The sequence below is a fragment of the Puntigrus tetrazona genome, chromosome 3 (assembly GCF_018831695.1).
Source record: "Puntigrus tetrazona isolate hp1 chromosome 3, ASM1883169v1, whole genome shotgun sequence".
NCBI lineage: Eukaryota > Metazoa > Chordata > Actinopteri > Cypriniformes > Cyprinidae > Puntigrus > Puntigrus tetrazona.
The window spans coordinates 18,725,932-18,748,271 of NC_056701.1; the positions used below are offsets into that span (position 1 = coordinate 18,725,932).

The window sequence follows — 22,340 nt, forward strand, 5'->3', positions numbered from 1 at the left end:
CTGTCACAACTGCTTCTCTCTCATTTCTGTGACACACACCAGTGTGCTCGGACAGGTGCCTTCATGTAAATTTGCCAACATCTGTGTATTCTTCTGGAAGAAACTTCTGCAGGCTTGATCCGGTGGGGGTGGCCGTGAAGGAAGATGCTCCAACACCTGAAGCACTCACATGAGAGGCAGACAACTGGAGAACAGGCCTGTTACGCTGGTAATCAACACACTCAGCCGCACTGAAAGGCTGAAGAGATGGACTTTCAAGGGACCTCTATTGTCTTTATTGTGAAAACATAAACAGGCTTTTCTTCTTCCTTTTTTTTGACTGAGTAAAGGCGAAAGTTCTGTTTACTCCCCATTTTGAAACTGAGAGCCTCTTCGCAATCACGTGCACCGTCCAGGACACTGTTCTTGGTTTGAAAGGTATCCATGCTGTCTAACAGCATGTCCTAAAAGACTCCATGTGCTTTCAGCTACACTGGATCTAAGTGACTAGACACTTCGGTGGATTTCTACCTGTGGATTGCGCAGAGGTTTGTCTGGGTTTCTCCAGAGTTCGTCCTTTGGGAATTGTCAGTGGTTGATCCAGAAAGACTTCAGTATCCTGGAATTCATAAGGAAAATTGTGATGGGTAACGCAGCCGGCGGGTTGGAGCAGGTGGATGGGCCCGAAGCCAAAGGCTCAACAGGAGGGCCAAACGCTGCTCTCTCCCCACCCAAAAAGAAATGTGCCCCTGCTAAACTGCCCATGCCTCCTGAAGAAGAGCTCGAAGAACGCTTCAGTGTGGTTTTGGTGAGTTCTTCATACGCAGACATGTAAATATTATACATCCAACACAGCAAAAGAAGCTAATCTTGATACTTCCTGTTCTGATTAAACAGCAGCTGTGCTAGGAACTACATCAGTATTAGATTCTTTGTCTTTGCTTTTTTAAACATAAATACTAGCTAAAAGTTGAAAAAAAATTATATTGTATTCGTGGAGTGTAGACAGTGATGATCTGTGATAAAAAGCAATATGAAAATTTCCACCTGAAATGCAAAATGAAGTAACATGTAGAAAAAAAACAGACTTCAGACTTAAAACGGTCTGTTTACTGTCCCTTCAGTTCCACATGGGCTTTTGGTATAGGAAATGGCAGTGGTGGGATGACATATTAGGCAACTTCTTAAGAGAAGTCAGTAGATAAAAAGAGATCTTGTATTCTCGGTGACAACTGACCTTTGTTTCGTCTTTCACTTCATTGTAAGACAACACTGTTAGCTGGTTATATTTCTAGATACGCCGTCCCGTGTGTTGAACAATGTGTTGCATAATTTAATTGATTTCATCAATTCACGATGCCATAGAAGAACCTTATCTAAATGGTTCTCTAAAAGAATCTAAAGGACCTTTCTATTTCACAAAAGACTCTTTGTGGTGGAAGAAGGTTCATTAAATTATAAAATGGTAGGACAGAGATGGTTCTTCAAAGAACTGAAGGGTTTTTTGTAGAAAACAAAAATGGTTGTTCTTTGGCTTTGCTGTGAAGAACCTCTTGAAACATCTTAATTTTTAAGAGTGTATTTTGCATTTCCACCTCAGCAACACATTATAAGCCCGTCTCCGTTTCAGAACAAATATTGTGACTTCTCATGAAAGTGTCTAAAATCTCACGGTATGACTTTATTTCTTGTTTTTAACTTCTCAAAATAACATTTCAACTTGAACAACGTTAAAAAAGCACTCCCATGTAACAAAAGGCCACCTGATCTGTCTGGAAATACTCTTATTGGTCTATGCACAGGGGGCCACAACTAGACTACCCCAGGCCCTGTGGTGAGTTGGACCTGTTAGACTCATCTTTAAAATGCTTAAAGTACTGTATGGAGGAGTTCGGGACAATCCCTTGACCCCATAAATTCAAATAACTCATACCCTGATTACTATTGTGTGCTGAAGGATATATGCATTACATAAAATCATACTATAGTGTGATGTTCTCATTACAGACTACTGCCACAAGCCCTGAACTGTTTGTTTATATATAATATTAACCTAATCTAGTCTGCACTTTATTCACTCTCTAGAACCAGTAGACCACAGTTAGTCCCCACCCCACGATACCCACCCTGTTTCTCTTTCTCTCTCTGTTCCTCCAGTAACCGCTCAATTTGTTTCTAAATGCGCTTTGGTCTTTATGCACACAACCCTACCATGCTCAGAGCGGAAATGTCTTAAGGCTTTAAGAGGAAACACCCAAGATCACAGTGTTTCTACCATAAACTTTACACCTTTTTTTCTTTTTGTTTTAACAAACCACACCCTATTCATTGGACTGAAAGGTGCAATTCCAGCTCTGGTGTGAAAGTAAAAATCGTGTAGCTAATGATGAATTTTGATGTGTTTAAGTTCAAGACATGTAGCAACATAGCCCCTGTGCCATATTTTCAGGAAGTCACATTGTGTCAGACTGATGACTGACACAGCATATGATCTTACGCAGATAAACCTTAGGTAAAAATAACGTGTCTGAATATGATAATATACTCAGAAATGAAAACTGCATAATTTTCTCACCCCCATGTCATTCCAAACCTCTACAACGGCTAGAAAAGAAAAGTAGATGTTTACTGAGACGGTTTTTCAAATTTCCACAAAAGCCAATTGAAACGAAAAAGTCACCTAAAAGGTGACAGGATTTTCATTTTTGCCTGAACTATGCCTTTAGCAATCTGAAGCAGACTAAAGAAGGAACAATGATTGCATCATAACACATTCTGTAATGTAGACATTTCCTTCTCTACATCTCTTCCACCAACGTTTGCATCAGATATGTTTTGATGCAAAATCAGATGATATTTGAAACTAAGGAAAGACTGCAGTACACTCTCTTTCATAAACCATACTCAGACTTTCCACACTCTAGAATTCAGATGTTGCCATAAGCATTACAAACCAACTATTGTACTGCAGCGCTTGCAAAAATTCCCTTCTTTTCAAAAACCTGATTCTTGGTTACATACCACTGGCAGCAATATTTTTAAACCTTTTTAATATTCAGTATTATGGATGTAATCCTCTACTGAAATCCAGTACTTTGTGATGGGTATGAATCGTGCACATCAACCAATAAGAATAGCAATATTATTTATAAGTATATTAACATTGATACTGCAGTAATTTGAGTCCACGGGTCCACAAGCTATCGTGTTTGTACAGTTAGGATTTCATCGGATCTCCAGATGAACCTCTACTTTCTCTTTTCAGAGCTCCATGAATCTGCCTCCTGACAAGATGAAGCTTCTGAGTCAGTATGACAATGAAAAGAAATGGGAGCTGGTCTGCGATCAGGTAAGTCGATCAAGTTTTTAAATAATGGCAGCAATGTAAAACTGAGAGTATCTCGGTCGTTTCTCTCATTTACTTCTCATATAGAGAGTGAGACATTACTCATATTGAAATGCATCAAAATTTAGTCATACTGAAGTATGTAAGGCAGTTTTATTTCTGGGTATTAGCATAATACATCTACAGCGTAGTGTGAGCTTTGAGACAGAAGTTAATCTGGTAGACTACATTTAGACACTACAGAAGCAAAGAGATGTTTACAACTGGGACTCATATACAAAAAAACTAAATTCTATAAAGACTGTAACCAGGTTCAAGCACCTGTAACCAATTTCTAAAGGAGCCTGAAAGATGGAAAGTAAATACAGCATTTAGTTCATTATTCCAAACATATATATATATATATATATATATATATATATATATATATATATATATATATATATATATATATATATATATATATATATACAGAGAAAATGTTAACGTTTTTAAAATGTCTCTATAGTGTTTATTAAAAATGCTATAAATGTGAGATCTGACCTGTTTTTATTGTTCATTGTTGTGATAAATTAATTAAAATGAATGTCGAGGCATTTCTAGTGATCAGTTTCAGAAAATGCATGGCATTTAAGAAGGAAAATGTGAATGATGTTAATTTAAGTAGGCTAACAAGACTCAATGCTAGGGGTTCTGCAAAGGATGTGTATTCTTATATTCGGATGGCTATAAAAAAATGATGCAAGTGTGTGGTTAAAGGGGATGATGTAAAGGCTGATAGTAAGCAGATATCTCAAAAGGAGAAAAATGCTTCAAGGGAAAAATGAGAGCAGCGGCATGAGGTCAGACTCTAAAGGTGCTGTCTCGCACTTCCTGTGTTAATATTTGTGTCTCCATGACAACTGTGGGATGCAAGTTTTGTAGGTATGCATGCAGAGAGCACAGGTTGTGATAGCAATGAGTGAGCACATCTAAAATGTATTTCTTGTGGGCATTATGTAGGCTATATACCACCTTCAGCGGAAATGTGTATTAATAAGACTGAAAATAAAATCAATACGTTTCTGATATGGATGTACAACACAGTTTGGGGTTTATTTATTTATTTTGTAAAAAAATATGATTTTATGTTATGCATGCATTAAGTTGCTTAAAAGTGTCAGTAAATGCATTTATGCTACAAAAGATTTGTTTTAAATAAATGCTGTTCTTTTAAACATTATTCATCAAAAAATGTATCTTGGTTTCCACAGAAATACTAAGAAGCGCATCTGTTCGCAATTGAAAAGGTTTATTGAGCATCAGATCAGCATGTATGAAGGGTTTATTTGCAAAAACAATAACTTTTCAGATCAATTAAAATTAAAGTTTGCGACCTTTTGCGATTAATTGGAATGCACAATGGAAAAACAAAAACAAAATTAAGAAAAGATTTTTAAAACTGTTAAAAATAGTTATCTATTTTTGCTAATTAACTCTTCATATATTAGTATGATTCCTCAAGGATCAAGTGACTCTCTAAAGCCTGGAGTAATAATTACTTTTATGATAAACTGAAATAATATTTCATAATGTTAATGTTTTTTTACTGTATTTTAATCCAATAAGTTTCAATGGTATTATTCTACATTTATATTTTTCTATTCCGTCAAAAAGCATTTAAATATCTTCATCACAGCTGAAACCAGTCCATGTATTGTGTCTCTTTCTCCTGATGTCTGTTAGGAGCGATTTCAGGTGAAAAACCTCCTCCTCTGCGTATCTGACTAAAATCAAGAGCTTCTACCAGGACCAGGGCGGAGTGTGGCACGCAGGGTCAGTACCATCACTCTCTTTCTGTTCTATCCATTACCACCTCCATATACTCTCATTTCTTTTTATACCCACATCAGTGCTGACACCCATCTGCCCAGAAAGAAAACTCAGTTTAGAATCTCATGTCTGTGTCATGTCGCATGTCTCCACAGTTCAAGAAACGTGTGCAGGAGTCAACTCAAGTCCTGAGAGAGCTGGAGATCTCGCTGAGAACCAATCACATTGGGTTAGTGGCAGCTTGAGTTTACTTGTGCAGCGCAAAGATAGACTTTCACTTCTACTCCTGAATAAAACTGAAAGATAATTTTGCACCTGAATAATGGAAAACCTCCATAGATACACATCATGATATTCCTTTTGTACTCTGTAGGTGGGCTCAGGAGTTTTGAATGAGGAAAACCAAGGCTTGGATGTCCTTGTGGACTACTTGTCATATGCTCAAAGTGATGCACCGTATGTTTATTCTTTCATTTCCATCATCACCAGATTTTGAGTAAAACTTTGATTTTGATACATTAAAAATAATGCGTAAAAAGTTTTTATTATTATTATTATTATGCAAAAGATAATTTTTGGTTCTCTAACAAACTTTTCAGTGATCAGATCTTAAAATAACCTTTTTCTTGCACACCTAAAAAAAAGGTTCGTTATTAAAAAAAATTTTTTTAAGAACTGCTAACTGAAAGGTTTTTAGAGAACCCAAAATGCTGCTTCAGTGCCATTGCATTAAAAAAACCCTTTTTGCAGCCTTTTTTGTAAAAGTGTAGTGTGAAGGACATTTTACTGTAGATTTAAAAGTTTCTTAATGGAGCCATAGATGCTTATTAAGAACACTTTATGTCTAAGCATGTAGTCTCTCAGTGGCTAAAATGAACTCACATTCTGTGCTGACGTGATTCTCAGGTTTGAGGCAGAATCTGTGGAAAACGGAGGATCTGTATCAGACAGCAGGAGGTTGTCAGAGAGATCAGTGGAGGATCTAGCCAAAAATGTTAACCATTCTTCCACACACGGCGTGACCAGAGCGCACGTGCATTCACAGTCGGTGAGTCATCACTACAGTACACCCCTAAAATACAGGGCTGAAATGAAGAAACCATAGCGTTTATATATTTTTCTTATTAAGATAAGTGTACTTGGATAATTCATATTCAGTGCTCATCTTTTGTTCATTCCCTGCCATTTCACATTAGAATAAGTAACTTGGCCCATGCCAGAAAACGATGCGAAATGCCCGATTATTGCCACCCCAAAGAGATGATGTTCACCTCTGCATTATGTGTCTGCGTGCTATCATGAATTATCAGGTATATCAGTGTGAACACCTACAATCACTAGACTCAGCACCTCGAATGTAATTTTAGGAGAACTTTGTGACTCACCATTTTATTTTTGGTTTGTTTTTAACAGTCTGGGTTCAATTTAGTCATGACTCACCTAGATGTGTCAATGAAATTACACTCAGCCTCAACAACAAAAACCCCAGGTGAGTGTGTGTTTTTTTTTTTTTTTTTTTGTGGGGTGTATGGGTTGTGTGTTTGTTGTGTGATGTTTGTAATACATTTACCGTCTATAGGACTAAGGCACTTGTGCTGGAGCTGTTGGCTGCAGTGTGTCTGGTTAGAGGAGGACATGACATCATCATCTCAGCCTTTGACAACTTTAAAGAAGTAAGATGACCAGCCAGATGGCCAAGATACATTTTCTTCTGTCCTCATTCTCTAAAATCCTACTTAACTAATTTAAATATTTTGAAATATCTCAAGAAACATGTATTATTATTATTATTTTTGTTATTATCAAATATGAAAACAGTTGTGCTGCTTAATGTTTTGTGTCATGCTCAACACTTATCTCTTAATTTCTCACAGGTGAGTGGAGAGAAGAACCGCTTTGAGAAGCTAATGGAGTACTTCATGAATGACTTACAGCAATGTAGACTTCATGGTGAGCTTTAATTTGAATCATAGTAACACAACAGTTAGCCTGCTCGCTTATTTTTGGTGTAATATGATTGATTGTAAACTCTGTGCATTTGCTGTTTTTCTTCACAGGTGGCTTGCATGCAATTCATTAATATTGTGGTTCACTCCGTGGAGAACATGAACTTCCGTGTGCATCTTCAGTATGAGTTCACCCAGCTGGGTCTCGACCAGTACTTAGAAGTAAGACTACTGTACAGGACGGATTAACGCTTAATAAAAACATCTCACACATATATAACACAGGATTGGATGGTAGATCTGAGATGTTTTATATGCGGCGATGCGTATCGTGAAGCTGCGCTTTATCCTTGTAACGTAACACACAACTGTTTGTGTCTGCAGTCCTTGAAGGAGATGGAAAGTGAGAAGTTGCAAGTACAGATCCAGGCGTACTTGGATAACGTGTTTGATGTTGGAACTTTGCTGGAGGATGCCGAAAATAAAGGGGAAGTAATGGAGCATTTAACAGAACTGCAGGAGACCAACGCACAGGTTAACCATACTATAACTATATAATATTTGCACATAATCATCTGCTGCATAGTGCACATGTCTCAGGTAGGCTGCTCTGTTCTTCATAGGTGTGTGTATATTTTTGTGTTGTAGTTGAATGCCAGATTGCAGGAATATGAAAATGGAGCACTGGAAAAAATGGCAGAACTAGAGCAACAACTAATGCAGGCCACTAAAGAGTCAGCACTGCTTAAGGTACCACACTGCAAATCTATACTACGTCATTTTTAAGATTACATGTAGTCATTTAGCAGACGCTTTTATCCAAAGCGGCGTACAAATAAGGACAACAGAAGCAATCAAATCCAACATAAGAGAAATAACATGTAAGTGCTGTAAAGTTTCAGTATAACACCCGTGCGCATAGAATGATGTTAGAGTCAAATGTAGATGGAAGAGATGGGTCTTCAGCTCTTTCTTGAAGATGGCTAAGGAGTTGGAAAAGTCATTCTACCAGGAGGGAACTGTTAAATACAACATTTAACATTAATAGTTAATTAACACACCTTATTACTAAGGTTAGAAGCAGTAAGTGAGTCTCCTGTAGACAGCCAGTCTATGCTTAAATCTTATTTACTTAAACATATGGCTTAAATGCTTTTTTTTTTTTTGACTAAGCCAAATGTTCCATAGTATTGTTTGCAAAGTTAGTATATTGAATTTTTTTGTCTTTATATGCATGCTTTTTTGGTTGTGATTTATAAATAAAGAAACAGAGAAGAAATAATAGATAGCTAAAACCATTAAAATAATTAACTTCATTAACACAAACTAATGAAGGAATGAGAAAAACTTGATGAGAAGCACAGATAACAATTGTACTTGTGTCAGAGAATGTATCTTTAATTATCATTATTTGTTTTAATTTCAGTTGAATTACATAATTACATTTAATTACACATAATAATTCAAGATCTTTTCGTATTTCGCTTTAGATATTTACATGTAAAACATACTTAGGTATTTTTACTAGAAATAGGACATGTATCATACAAGCATGTATGCAAACATGTATCATAGTAAAATGTATAAATATTTTTCTGTAGCTTATATACAGTATGCCAAATGCAGTACATACATTCTTAGAATAATAAGAATTGCTTCCTAACCTTCACGTGTGTGTGTGTGTGTGTAACAGGAGAGCTTGCAGAGTCCTGTGCCCAAGTGAGCACTTTGCAGCAGAGAGAACGAGAACAGGGAGATTCAGAGAGAGAGAGAGAGGCAGGAGCGTCTGTCACAGCAGCCTCACAGGTAGACAGAAAAAGAAACAGTGAGACAGAGTCCAAACTGAGGCCAAGCTGGAAGGAACTGGAGGAGAAAGGATTAGTCCGACTGGGCGCACAACCTCTGGAAGCTTGGACATCAGTGATTCCAGTCACTGTGGAGAAAATCATCAATCAAACAGGTAGAGAACACTAAGCTCTTCTTCTGCTTAGTGTTTAAAATTATAGAGCTGATGAACTGCCTTTTAAAAATATTTTTTACTGTTCTCGGTCCACCTTTAACCTTTTCATCATCAAAACACATCGTAATCTATTTTCTGTCTGTTTGAATAAGCGTGGCAGATTGTAGACACAGAAGTAAATGCCAATGCTGTGATTGGGTAACCGTTGTGTTTGACAAAATTTTTGCTACGTTTTAAATGAATCTGCCATAAAATGAAGTGAACAAAGAAAAAAGTTCTTACTGATGTGGCCTGACGCTTCATTAAAAATAATTTAATCTAATAAAGTTTAGCATTTGCTTTCTGCGTGGACCTCCGTCTGCCTCTCTTCTTCTTTAAGCAGCGATGTAGAAGCAGACGTTGATCATCTTTTGCGGAGGCGGAGTTTGTACACACTATTATTATGTCATAGAGTGGCACATTTCACAATCCGATCAGTGTTTACCATACATTCATTTATTTGCAGCAGAGCGCCACAATGTCAAAATGAACTGCCACATTTTTTTTTCAAAAGTCTTTGACTTCCCTGAATAAACATGAGCACTGTATGTTTCAAAATCGAAACCCAGTTTATCACTGCGTTTTATCACTGTAAGAAACCGACATTTCATCTTGCTTGTAATGTCTGCAAAATCACAATTTTGAGCAGAGCGCTGCTTTGTGTAAGGCGTTACCATGAAACCTAATCTCTACCATGACAACAGCGCCTCCCATTGGCAGATAAGTGCAAATCTGTAGGAACACACGCTGATATTTTGGCAGATTGGCTTTGGTATAAATTGTTGTTAGACTAACAATAATTTTTTTTGAGTTCTGAAACTTATAGGATGTTTTTGTAGTACAGTGACCTCTATCAAGAGCAATAAATTTTGATTTCTCAGTTCATGACCCCATAATGCTTCAAGTGAACTGAAAATGATTGCCTTTAGCTGATCACATTGATTAACATGAGATATAAAACATCTGTTTAATGTTCACAGTGGCTGTGTCAGATCCAGCTTCTCCAAGCTCCGCCCCCTTCAGCCTCAGCAGTACCACCTCACCCCCACCTCCTCCTCCTCCTCCACCTGGGCTGCAGCACCCCCCTCCACCTCCTCCACCACCACCTCCTCCTCCTGGATGTGGAGGTATTCCACCTCCTCCTCCTCCTCCTTCCTGGTGGAGGTCCTCCCACCACCACGCCTCCCCCACCTGGCTGTGGACCACCCCCGCCCTCCAGGAGCTCCTCCCGCCCCTGGGGCTGAAACACAGTGTGAGAGACAAATAAATAGAGCTAAGAAATACTTATGCAGACATGCAACCTGAGCTGAATGACTGTACTTTCCATTGTTTTGCACAGGACCAAAGGGGCGTAAACCAGTCCAACCAAAGTTTAGGATGCCTCTGTTATTGAACTGGCAGGCTTTGAAGCCCAATCAAGTGGCGGGAGCGGTGTTTAGCAGAGCTGAGCGATGAGCAATTGTTAGGGGTAACAGCAAAAAATCCTTAAATGCACCCAAAATTAACCTTTATGACTTCTGGGGACACAAAATAAAATATTTTGATAAATGTATATAATGAGAGCCAGTGAGGGTACAAAATTACTTTGGAACCCATTGACTTGTGACAATATGACTTGAAATATGTGTGATGAAATTTGTGTTTCACAGAGAGTCCTTGGAAATTGAGAAAAAGATGATGAGTAATGAATTTACATTTTTGGAGAACTATCTTTTTTAAATATTTGTTTAATCAGTCATTTAAACTATTACATTTACACTTACTCTGTGGTGCAGAGACTGAATATGGATAGGTTTGCAGAGCAGTTTAAAACCAAAGCCAAAGGTCCTCAACAGATCTTTCATAAGCTCAAGGTTAAGGTGACTGGAGAAGGCGCTGCAAGGTGGTGTTCCTGCTGGGAGGCAACAAAGCCAAAACAACCATGGCATCACCTCCAGCAGTGAGTGCATGAGCTAACAAACAACATCTGCCACCAGCCATTGAGAGGTGTGTTTCAACAGCAGCAGACAGCACCAACCTGAACCGGCATTGAATCTTCTCTCTTTTACTCAGAGATATGATCGAGCAGTTCTCTTAGTCTGGACTTTCTGGAGCTTCTGGAGCGCTTCATCCCATGGGCCGGAGTATGAGCAGCTGCACAGCGACCTTCTGGCGAGAAGGAAGGGAGGCCACTTGAGGACCTGAGTGGGGAACTACGATTCATAAGCCGCTTGGTAAAAATCACACCTTGCTCAGCGAATCAACACCCTCACTTTCATGGCAACTTCCCAGAGAGCATGAAGCGTCTGCAGCCGGTCAGTTCACATCACTCTTTGGCTGTTGCATCTATTATAAATCATATGTTTGATTCAAAAGTCATCCTCTTCCTCATCTGTTTCTGCAGCAAATAGATGCTGTCATTGCAGGCTTCGTGTCCCTCAAGTCTTCATCAAAGCTGAAGAAGATGTTAGAGGTAAGTAGACTTCATTTGTGCTTACTTGGGAGTACGTGAACAGGTGTGCTCCTTGGTGCCAGATCACTTATCAGTCTCCTGCTTCAGATCATCCCTGGCTTTTGGGAACCTTCATGAACAGCAGTAAAAGAGACGGCATGCATAGGTTCCGCTCTGCAGAGCCTGACCTGGTAGGGGAGTGAGTTTGTATAGATGTTTTGATGCAGGACTTGGAGTGTATGCATGCTTTGTATATAACAAAAGAAAGTTACAGCCCCAGGTGTGTGTCTTCGTAAGGTATCTTTGCATTTATGCATTTATCTTTGCAGTTATGTAAGGTCCTTGATGCCCAGAAACAAAGACTGGGTTCTAAAAGAAAATAAGTGATTGAAACTTTGCACATGTGAATGAAAATGCTAATCATCTGTAGCTGAAAAGATTTTTACCTTTACCTGTGTTTTCAGGTTTTAAAAGGTTTTGGATTATTCCACCCCATTTTCAATTAATTAATGTACTTTATGACAAACTATACACACTATATATATATATATATATATATATATATATATATATATATATATATATATATATATATATATACATATAGTATGATATGGTATGGTAGTAGCTATCAAGTTATAAAATAAAGTAGCTGAAATAAGTTTGAATATTTCAGTTAACATTTATTTACTTTAACATTTATTTCTCAAGAAATAAAAGTTTTAAACTATAACCCCTGGATAAAATTAATTAAAATATGCATCAACAGTGCCAATTCAAATGAAATATGAGTCTCAAATCTCGAAAGAAATGTTCAAATTAAAAAAACTAATTAAAAAAATTGTTTACTACTCCCAAAGACTGATCATCTATCATGACATAATATATGCATGGATTCTTATCACGTTATAAATGTTGTATAAATATATTTTATCTGATTCACTTCTTCATGAGGATATTTACCCATGTTTCTACACCTGCATCTGTCTTTGGTGACCTATGCAGTAAAATCTCTCTCTGGTCTCTCCATCTTGTGTCTTTCAGCTGTTGGACACTAAGTCCACAGACGCACACACAGACTTTGTTGCATCATTTGCGAATATGGTGCAGGAGAAGCACCTGAGACACCTCCTTCCACACTGAACTCGCTTTTGTAGACAAAGGCTGCTCTGGGTAAGACATACTATAGTTAATGTACAAACAAGGGGATGCAAAGTCTTTGTCTTTCTCTCACTCCCTTTGTCTCTCAGTGTCTTTGGACAGTGTGCTCCAGGGCCAGTGAGATCTCTGGAGAGAGGGATGGAAGGGACCAAGAAGGAGTTCCTGGTGCAGGACGACATCCGGCTAGCTGAAAAGAGTTTGCAGAAAGAAGGCCAACAGTGATGTATTCAGCTAAACATGTTAAAGATGGCAAGACAACATACAGATGAGAGTGAAAGCGGCATGCTCATAGCGCAAACTATTTGACAATAATTCTGCTGATGTAGCCTAGCTGACTTTTTTCTCTTTTGTCAACAAGGAGCATACGCATCTGTAGTGGAGTACTACGGAGAGAGAATCCGAAGGCGACACAGCCTTCCATGTTCTTCGTCCCCTCATAAGTCCAGGTTTATCAAAGCTTATAAAGGTAAGAGGCAGCATTGTGAACTTGTTTATGTCACACACATAATAACAAAGCTGTTATTATTTGATTCTTCACCACGTTTATGGGAAGTACTGTAAAAGAGTACTGTAAGGGTTATTATGGGTAATGACATGTATTCATATTTTGGTTTTGGGGTCCTCCAACAACAGGTTGACATGCATGCAAGATCAAAAAACATCTGCATAATATCGACTCTAAACGATTTGCTCAACTATAATTGGTCCAATTTGTCTTATTTCCTGTAATCATTTGTGTACCGCTTTATCAGGGAACCAGCTATTTTTACGGTTATTTTTAGTGCCAAAGAATATATTTGCATTTTCATTTAGAGCAATCAAGTTTTCCCCGGTCTGTGCCATTCCAATACGCTAATGTTTAATTTTAACAACCACAGAAACGGCTTGGGATTCGTTTAATAGTTACTCTTTATTCCTTGAGAGACAATAAGATTTAAAACTTTTGCAGGATGTTTTCATTCACTTAGATTTGTGTTGCTACATGAAAGATAATTTTCAAAAATACATAATAGAAAACTTTAAGAGGCTGTGCTCTTCACAAACAGCGAAGATACCATAGCGCTTTCACCAACATTATTAATTACTGTGGTGTATTATTGCAACGCATAAACAGCAAGCAGAACAAGAAATGAACAGAAGAAGAAACAAGAGATTGCAGCAGAAGAACAGGCAACCCCTTCCCCAAAGAAGAAAGAAAGTACACTCACTCAAGGTTAGTTTAATAGATGTCACGTTAAAATTTGTTTGCCATTTTATTCTCAAAATATCTTTTAATATAAAATCTGTTTTGTAATTGTATTTAATTCAGCAATGATTTATTTAAATGAAATTAACAAATATGTTTTATACATTAGTATAAAAAACTATTTATATTTATATACTATTATTTATATTTATATACTAATATACTATTTATAAATAGTTTTTAATACCAGAAAAATAGTATTTGTATGTTCATATAAATATTTTATACTCGGAACTGCGCACCTATGAAACTTTTTCCTACCATGATCGAGGACCCATGATGCCCAAAATGCCTCAGATGGACCTGATTGCAGAGCTGAAGAAAAGACAGGTGAAGCCCCAAGTCACAGGCGGGGCTAATGAGTGCATCATCACAGGTAAAAATCTTGCACATATACAACCAAATAGTCATCAAGTCAAATATATACCTTAAGCACTACCTTATGGTATATGAACTGGTGCAGATCGATAAGCCACCTACTATACTATAATCTGTTTTTCAATTTTTTAATAATATATACGCATTAGAGTGTAAGTTTTTATTTGCCTGTGTCAGATCTGAGAAATGCACCCTACCGAAGAGGCGATGGTCGGAGAGCAACACTTACCGACAAGACAAACTGAGGGTTACTTAAAGAGATTTCTGTTCATAACCCTGGTCTCATTCTTTTATGTAATACAAAATATTTTTTACATTTATGTATAGCCATACAGAAATGACTTGCCAAACACACAACAACAGATGCACTGCCACTAAACTTTCAAAGAAGCTACACTAACAGACACCACATCATCATCACACGCTACATATCTGGATAAACAGGAGAATGTTACTAAATACAGACGTGGGACAAAATTGTTAATTACCCTTTGGTCAATGAAAGAAAAACTCACAATGGTCATAGAAATAACTTTAATCTGACAAAAGGCAATAAAATAAAATTTATAAATGTTAACTGCTAATGAAAGTCAGACATTGTTTTTTCAACCACCATGCTTCAACAGAATTATTAAAAAAATAAACCTTGGCGAAACAGACCTGGACAAAAATGATGGTACCCTCTAACTTATGTATGTTCTGTTAACCAACCTTTAGAGGCAATCACTGCAATCAAACGCCTCCTGTAACTGGTTTTCAATGAGACTTCTCTGCACCCTCTCAGCAGGTATTTTTGGCCCACTCCTCATGAGGCAAACTGCTCCCAGTTGTGTCCGGTCGGAAGGGTGTCTTTCCAGACTGCAATGTTTCAAGCTCCTTCCAAAGATGCTCACTAGGATTGAGAGTCAGGCTACATAGAAGGCCACACTTTACAATAGTCAATTTTTTCCTCTTAGCCATTCTTGGGTGTTTTTAGCCAGTGTGTTTTGGGTCATTGTCGTTTGTTGCAAGACCCCATGACCTGCGACTGAGACCAGCTTTCTGACACTGGCTAGTACATTTGCCCTATCTCTAGGAATTCCTTGATAGTCTTGAAGTTTCATTGTACCTGCACACAGATTCAAGACACTTGCCTGTGCCCAGACGCCAGCAAAGCAGCCCCCAGAACATAACAGAGCCTCCTCCATGTTTCCCACAGTAGGGACAGTGTTCTTTTCTTGATATGCTTCATTTTTTCTGTCTGTGAACATACAGCTGATGTGCCTTGGCAAAACTTCGATTTTGTCTCATCTGTCCACAGGACATTCTCCCAGAAGCTTTGTGGCTTGTCAACATGTAGTTTGGCATATTCCAAAGGTCTTGCTTTTTATGATTCGTTTTCAACAATGAGTGTCCTCCTTGGTGCGTCTCCACATGTAGTCCCACTTTGGCTCAAACAGCATTGGATGAGTGCAGATCTGACACTGATGTGTTCCTTGAGCATGAAGTTCACCTTGAATCTCTTTAGAAGTCTTTCTAGGCGGCTCTTTTTGTTGCACCATTCGATTATCAAGTCTCTTAGATTTGTCATCAATTTTCCTCCATCGTGACCACAGGAGGTTGGCTGCTGATCCATGGATCTTAAACTTCTGAATAATATGTGCATTGCTGTAGTCACAGGAACATCTAGATTTGCTTGAGATGGTCTTATAGCCTTTACCTTTAACATGCTTGTCTATAATTTTTTCTTTCTGATCTCTTGAGACAACTCTTTCCTTTGCTTCCTCTGGTCCATGTCGAGTGTGGTACACACCATATCACCAAACAACACAGTGATTACCTGGAGCCATATATATAGGCCAATGGCTGATTACAAGGTTGTAGACACCTGTGATGCTAATTAGTGGACACTTTTAACCGGATGAATTTTATGTCCCTTTGGTCACACGTATTTTTCAGTGTTTTCTGAGGTACCATCATTTTGTCCATGCCTGTTTAGTGAGTTTATTTTTTTAAATAATTCTGTTGAAGCATGGTTGAAAAACAATGTCTGACTTTCATTGGATTACATTTGTAGAATTTTTATTTGTGTACTTTTGTCAGATAACAGTTATTTCTGTGACCATTGTGACTTTTTCTTTTCTTACTGACCAAAGGAGTACTAAATAATTTTGTTCACGTCATGTAACTGTACATAAGGAACAAAAGGTTTTTTAACAATTCCCTTGAGCTTAACTTTCTGGCATTTTGCTGTGTTTATATTGTTAAAGAGAATTGTAAAAATTGCTCATAGATAACAGGCATTTTTGTAATACCCAGCCGGGATAATGAAACTAATACCCTAATTTTACTCAAAACAGTGAAAACATTGTACAGATGGAGACATCATTTTATTGGGTGGGAATAAAAAGAAGAGACTCAGTAGAAATATTGTCAGAAGAGAGGCTGTACTTTAATATTAGACACACAACCTTACAGCAACAAGTATGTACAAAAGGTCTCTGGCTCTCAACCCATTTCTCACAGGAAAAGGGCAAAATAAATAAAAAATAAAGCTTCACATTTCTCCTACAAAAAAGTTATCATGGCATCCACAAACAAATTAATTTTTTTCTTCACCTGTATCTACTAGGTGCTGGTATATCTTGTATGTGTATATAGAGTGATTCCTAGTTGGTATATTACTCTCATTCTAGAGATGGGAGGGTGCAGGCAGCTGCAAAGGGGCTGCAGCACCACTACTGAGTGCGCTGATGGCCAGAGCTGGGTTAATCTGCTCAGTTTCTCAGTAAAACACACTCAGAGCTGCTTCACTCAAGTCCTGTTTTACCACATCACCACAGGTTACAGTAAGACTGGACATGCCTGAGCCACAAAGAAATCAGACATGAGAAAGTCATTTTTTCCCACTCGGCCCCACAGCCGTGAGTACTCATATCATTACCACTTGACCTGCCGCTATTCTCTCCAATTGACTTTTTTAAAAATATGTAGATAACTTTGTTTCTTTTAAAATCATCTGCACCGTATGCATTGCTTTAGAATGTACATGCATTGCTATAATTATTGTTTTTAATATTTTTAAAACTTTTAATATATACCTTATAACTCCATCTTTTAAATAAAACTTTTTTTTTTTTTTTCTGACATAATTTTGTAGGACTCTCTCTAATTACGCGTTTTTATTTACACGCTATAGTCTTTTTCCTTTTAATACTTTTCTAGTATTTAATTATTTTGCTCTGATGTCAGCAATTTTGTAACATCCACACATCCAAGTGAAAAAACTCACTAAAGGACTAAAGAGCTCTTGTAAAATATTCTACATAAAGACGATTTCCATCATAGAATGTGCTTTCATCAAAATTACTCTTAGTCATTTTGGCCAGACTTATAACTTCCAGAAGCATCCAGCTCCTCCTATTTCCTGTAGTCTTTCTGGGGGAAACTCTAACCCTCACAACCTCAAGAAGAGCATAATGTGTGAAACTTAACGTAACTGTTTCTTGACTAAGGCATTTGTACATTGACAGTTTAAAACATCTGTTATTATTCAGTAGTGAAATGAAATTGCAGACTTACTTCCCTACCACTAGAGGCAGAAGAGGGCCGTAAAAAGTTCATTTACATTTTTCCATTATATCCACATTGTTCATTTCACTCAACTCAAAGCAAACAAATTAAGAGTTAGCAAATGACATTCTAAGGTCACAACACAGATTGAGAGCTTCATACAGTATCAGCAAAGAACCCGGATTTCACTCAGATCGCATTAATTATATTCTTTTTGAATGGCACAGGCTGGATAAAGGCTTTTTCAGATTCACCCAACACTGGAAACAACTCAGAAAATTAATAAAATATCAACCTGTGGTTAGGGAGTGCAGCTATACTTTATACATGAACCAGGCTGTACAGGTAATATTTTTCAACTCAGCTATACAAAACACTTCTCTTATGACATATAATAATTTTCTAGTGTGCTATATATTTCCTCAAGATTACAAAACCAAAATAACTGTACAAATAAATCTCTCAGTTAATATAAAATCAACAAACAAAAAATATACAAACGTTAAATCTTGCATCATACATTTTTTAACTTAGCACCGTGTTAGAGCAGTGTCAAATGACTAACTTCAAAGATGTATTTATATACCATGTCTGAGCTAAGTTATCATACTCATTAATGCATTTTGAGAGAGAAAGATTCTACTTTAAAAAGGGAGATTTCACCACACCTTTCTACATTTATCCATCACCAGTCTCTGAGGGGTCAAGAAAGTCTTTTCTCTTAGCTCACAAAATTTCTACCAGTGGCTTTACTGGAGAGGATGAAGTGTACTTCCTGACAGGAAGTGCTGTAGATTCTTACCATCTCCATCCATGCACGAAAACCCGCTTCTCTCGTTTATGTGAAACTGCAGCCACATGTAGTGTAACGCTTCGAACGTTTGAAGGAAGCTTTACATAACACCAATTGCTAAATTTGTCTCATTTACTTAGTTTGTTCGGTCTGGGTCCTTAAATGACTGAGCGCTGTGAATTTGATGTTTGCTGTGAAATTTCCAGTCTAAAAAAATAAATCAAGAGTATAAATCAAGTTTTAATAATTTAAAGCTACTGCTCAAACTTTTGTGTTACTTTCAGTAGATCCAGGCATGAATTCAAAAATAAAGCTTTGTTTCCTCTTTTCTTTCATTCACATATATTAAACTCAAATAACATTGCTTTCGAATACAGGCGTTTCCATGCATGTAACAGCCTAATCTTTCTGACCTTTTGCCTCTCACCAGCACCTCCCACGTGAATCTTTGTACATTTCCGGACTGCGTATGAATTAGTCCGACGGCTGACGACACACGGAGTAAAACCACTACTCTCCTCTGTCCGCTCTCCCTCGGACGTACAACCTAGTGCTTAAGCCATTATTTTAAACCCCGCACTACAAGTAATCAATTTCATACATTTGTTTCATCAGAGAAAGCTGGAAAAAATCTCCTCTTTGCCTCATTCACTCCCTTACACATTTAAATTCTCTGGGCAATATGAGAAACCTGCAGGTTGTCACATTGACAAATTCACAAGATAGGAATACCCTGCGCGAAGAAAAAAATCTTTTGCTGTAAGTGTGCTGTGCATTTTGAATGTCATGTGAGGACTGGAATGGAAAAAAAAAGAGAATGGGCAGAACCAGAGCCTCAGTGACCACAAAAAGGATGCTCTTGCATTTTAGTGTTAGACTGTCGACGAAGCAATGAAACCAAAGATCTATGTAATATTCATATTTGTATCACCATTCTAGGTAATCATAAACTGGCACTATTAATTACTAAAAATGACTGAGTGAATCTAAGTGTGTGTGGTTTTGGAGTAGAAATATAGCCAGGAGAAATTTGACTGGCTCATTAGGAGAAAGGATGAGTTGCTGAAATGCTCTCTAGCTACACAGATGTCTCCCACTCGATGGATCACGCCCACTGCTTTATCACGTGCTGTGGAATTAACTAACCTTCTACTTACTTGTGCAACCCCTACATGGTGAACCTAATACCATCTGTTTGTTCTTCTTTTAAATTGGAATTGGGTTTCACAATCCTCACGAAAGGCCCAAAAGGTTAAGACAGCTTGTGCCGAATTTTGATGATTGTCAGATTATTGTACTTTCTCTAGCTTCTTATTGCTTCTTTAATGACAAAGAACAGAGGAGTTTCCCTATATCCTTATGTATAAAAAAACTGTGAATGTTAAAGAACTTAAGAAAACAAAGAAGCCTAACGACTTCCATCCCATAACTAATAATGGTAAAAAGCATGAAGCCTCCACGCTTCCCCACAATTCCTCTGTTGCCAATAGGACTAACTTGTGTATGAATTACAGCAAACATGTACAATGGCTGTAAGGAAGGCCTATTTGAGTGCAAATGAGGAACAAAAATAGACTCTTAGGCAGTGCATGTATATCAAAGGGATAGTTCTTTTGCAAAATGAAAATTCCTGCATGAATCACTTTTTTCTGCTAAGAACACAAAAGAGAAGATATTTTGAAGGTGCTTTGTCCACACAATTAGAAAGTCATTGGGGTGGGTCTGAAGCAAGTGTTAGACCCCAAGCCAGTGACTTTTGAATGCATAGACACAAAACCAAGGCATTCGCAACAACACACTAAGGAGTAGATCAAGACAGAATATTAATTTTTAGATGAGCTATCCCTTTAAGGGACTGTATAATCATCAAAATGTTAATCATAGTAACTAATTTCAGTTATTTTCCTTTAGCAGTACGAAGCTGATGCGCCAAGGAATCACATTAGAGCAAGTGATGCTGCCTCAACATTAAGGTTTTGCTGTTATTTATTTTTTTTTAAACATTCCTTCAGTTGGATATAGATATGAGCAATAAAACGCTCCCAACAAACACCATCGACTACTACAGTACTCACTTCTCTGGATTATTGCAACTCTACTTGGTTTTACGCCAGATCACTACAGTCTTGATTTACACTTGATGGACATCTGCCCGAACTCAGCTAGATCTCCAACATGGAAGATTTGGCAAATGAATGAGGGTTCAGGTAAAGAGAGTCCTTCCCCAGGCCTCCCGCAGTGGTGTGAAGTGCTGGCTGTGCAGTGGAGCTGGAAACAGGCTGGTGAGTGAGTGTCCAAGCTCATCTGTTGGCTCCCTTCTAGTTTGGGGAACTGGCAGAAACTCAGAGTAGGTATGGTTTACAGCTTGATTCTATTACACAAACTGAAGAAAGAATCTATTTTGGAAAGCAGTAGAAGTCACCTGCCTCCCTTGCCACCATCACTGTTCCTCACAAGGTGTGTCTTATGTAATGATAGTAAAAGGCAAGCAAAAACTAAGCCTCCAAAAAAACTTTTTGTAGATCAGCCCACATTTAAGTTCCTCCTTTACTTAAGCTATATATGAATAATTTCCGCCATATCATCCTTAATTGCTGCTCGCCTGGAGTCAGCTGTCTTGGGTCTAGTCTTGTTCCGCTTCAAGCTGCCGTGCAGTGTGAGAGGTTTCAGGGCCACTGATGACAGACTCAGTGAGTTGAGCGGAGGGAGAATGTGGGTGAAGAAGAGGAAGTAGGTGAAGTAGGAGAAAGGCGGGGGCTGGCCGTTGGGAGATGGAAGGGAAGGCTTGAGGGAGCTGAAGTTCTGGCCTTCTGGAGAAACTGGCAAGGGTCTTAAGGTAGATGACAAGAGGAGTGCCCTGCTGAGAGACTGGATGTGGGAAAGGCTAGCCAGAAGCGCCTTTGCCTGGTTTGAGGAGGCTGTCAAGAGAGGACCAGCGCCTCCTCCTGGGGTACTTTACCGCCAATCTGGAGGGCAGGTGGCCGGAGAAGCTATGACTCTGTGGTGCCCTTTGCCGAAGAGAGCCGGACTAGGGTGGCTCCACAGCTCTGCTGATGTTCAGAACTCAGAGCCTGAGGGGGTGGGTGTTGAGAACTATTAAAGTATGGAGGATAAGGACAGAGGAGTGGTGAAGAGAACAGAATAAGCATTTTGGGAGGATTTTAGGGTTTGGTTTGACTTCAATACGTTATTAATCTCTAATCTATCCATATCTCTTTCTCAAAGGAATGGAATGAGCTCAAAGTGAATATTGAGCTGACTGTGTGATGTTTTTCATGGGCATAGGATTGACTGGGAGGAACTGGGTGAGAAGGGATTGCGACACAGTCAGGAGATGCTGATGAAGAGTGGTGGTAGAAGACAGCCAGAGGAGAGGTGAGACAGAAGCTTGAGTCGAGTCGGTTAGATTTGGGTAAACTCCAGCTCTCCCACTGGGCAGAGTTAATTAATAGTTTTACCATGAGGCCAGGGTTGCGGTGTGAAATGTGAGAAGGGGACGTGGGAAGATGAGAATAAACGGACAAAGCGTTATTCAGGTTTAGATGTTCCTTCATGATGTGCGGCGCGTTTTAACTCACCACGCGAAGAGTGAATCATGTACACCTCTAACACCCACAGCCGTATACTGGAAAGAAACTGGCAGTAAACCACCAAGATCTTGATGGAGTTTTTGTGGGCATGGCGTATATGCGTCTCT

The 22,340-nt window shown here is 38.4% G+C and overlaps 1 pseudogene; it reads left to right on the forward strand.

The window, feature by feature from the left end:
• Positions 1–2: 2 nt before the first annotated feature.
• Positions 3–14,543, forward strand: LOC122341323 (annotated as a pseudogene).
• Positions 14,544–22,340: the final 7,797 nt, after the last annotated feature.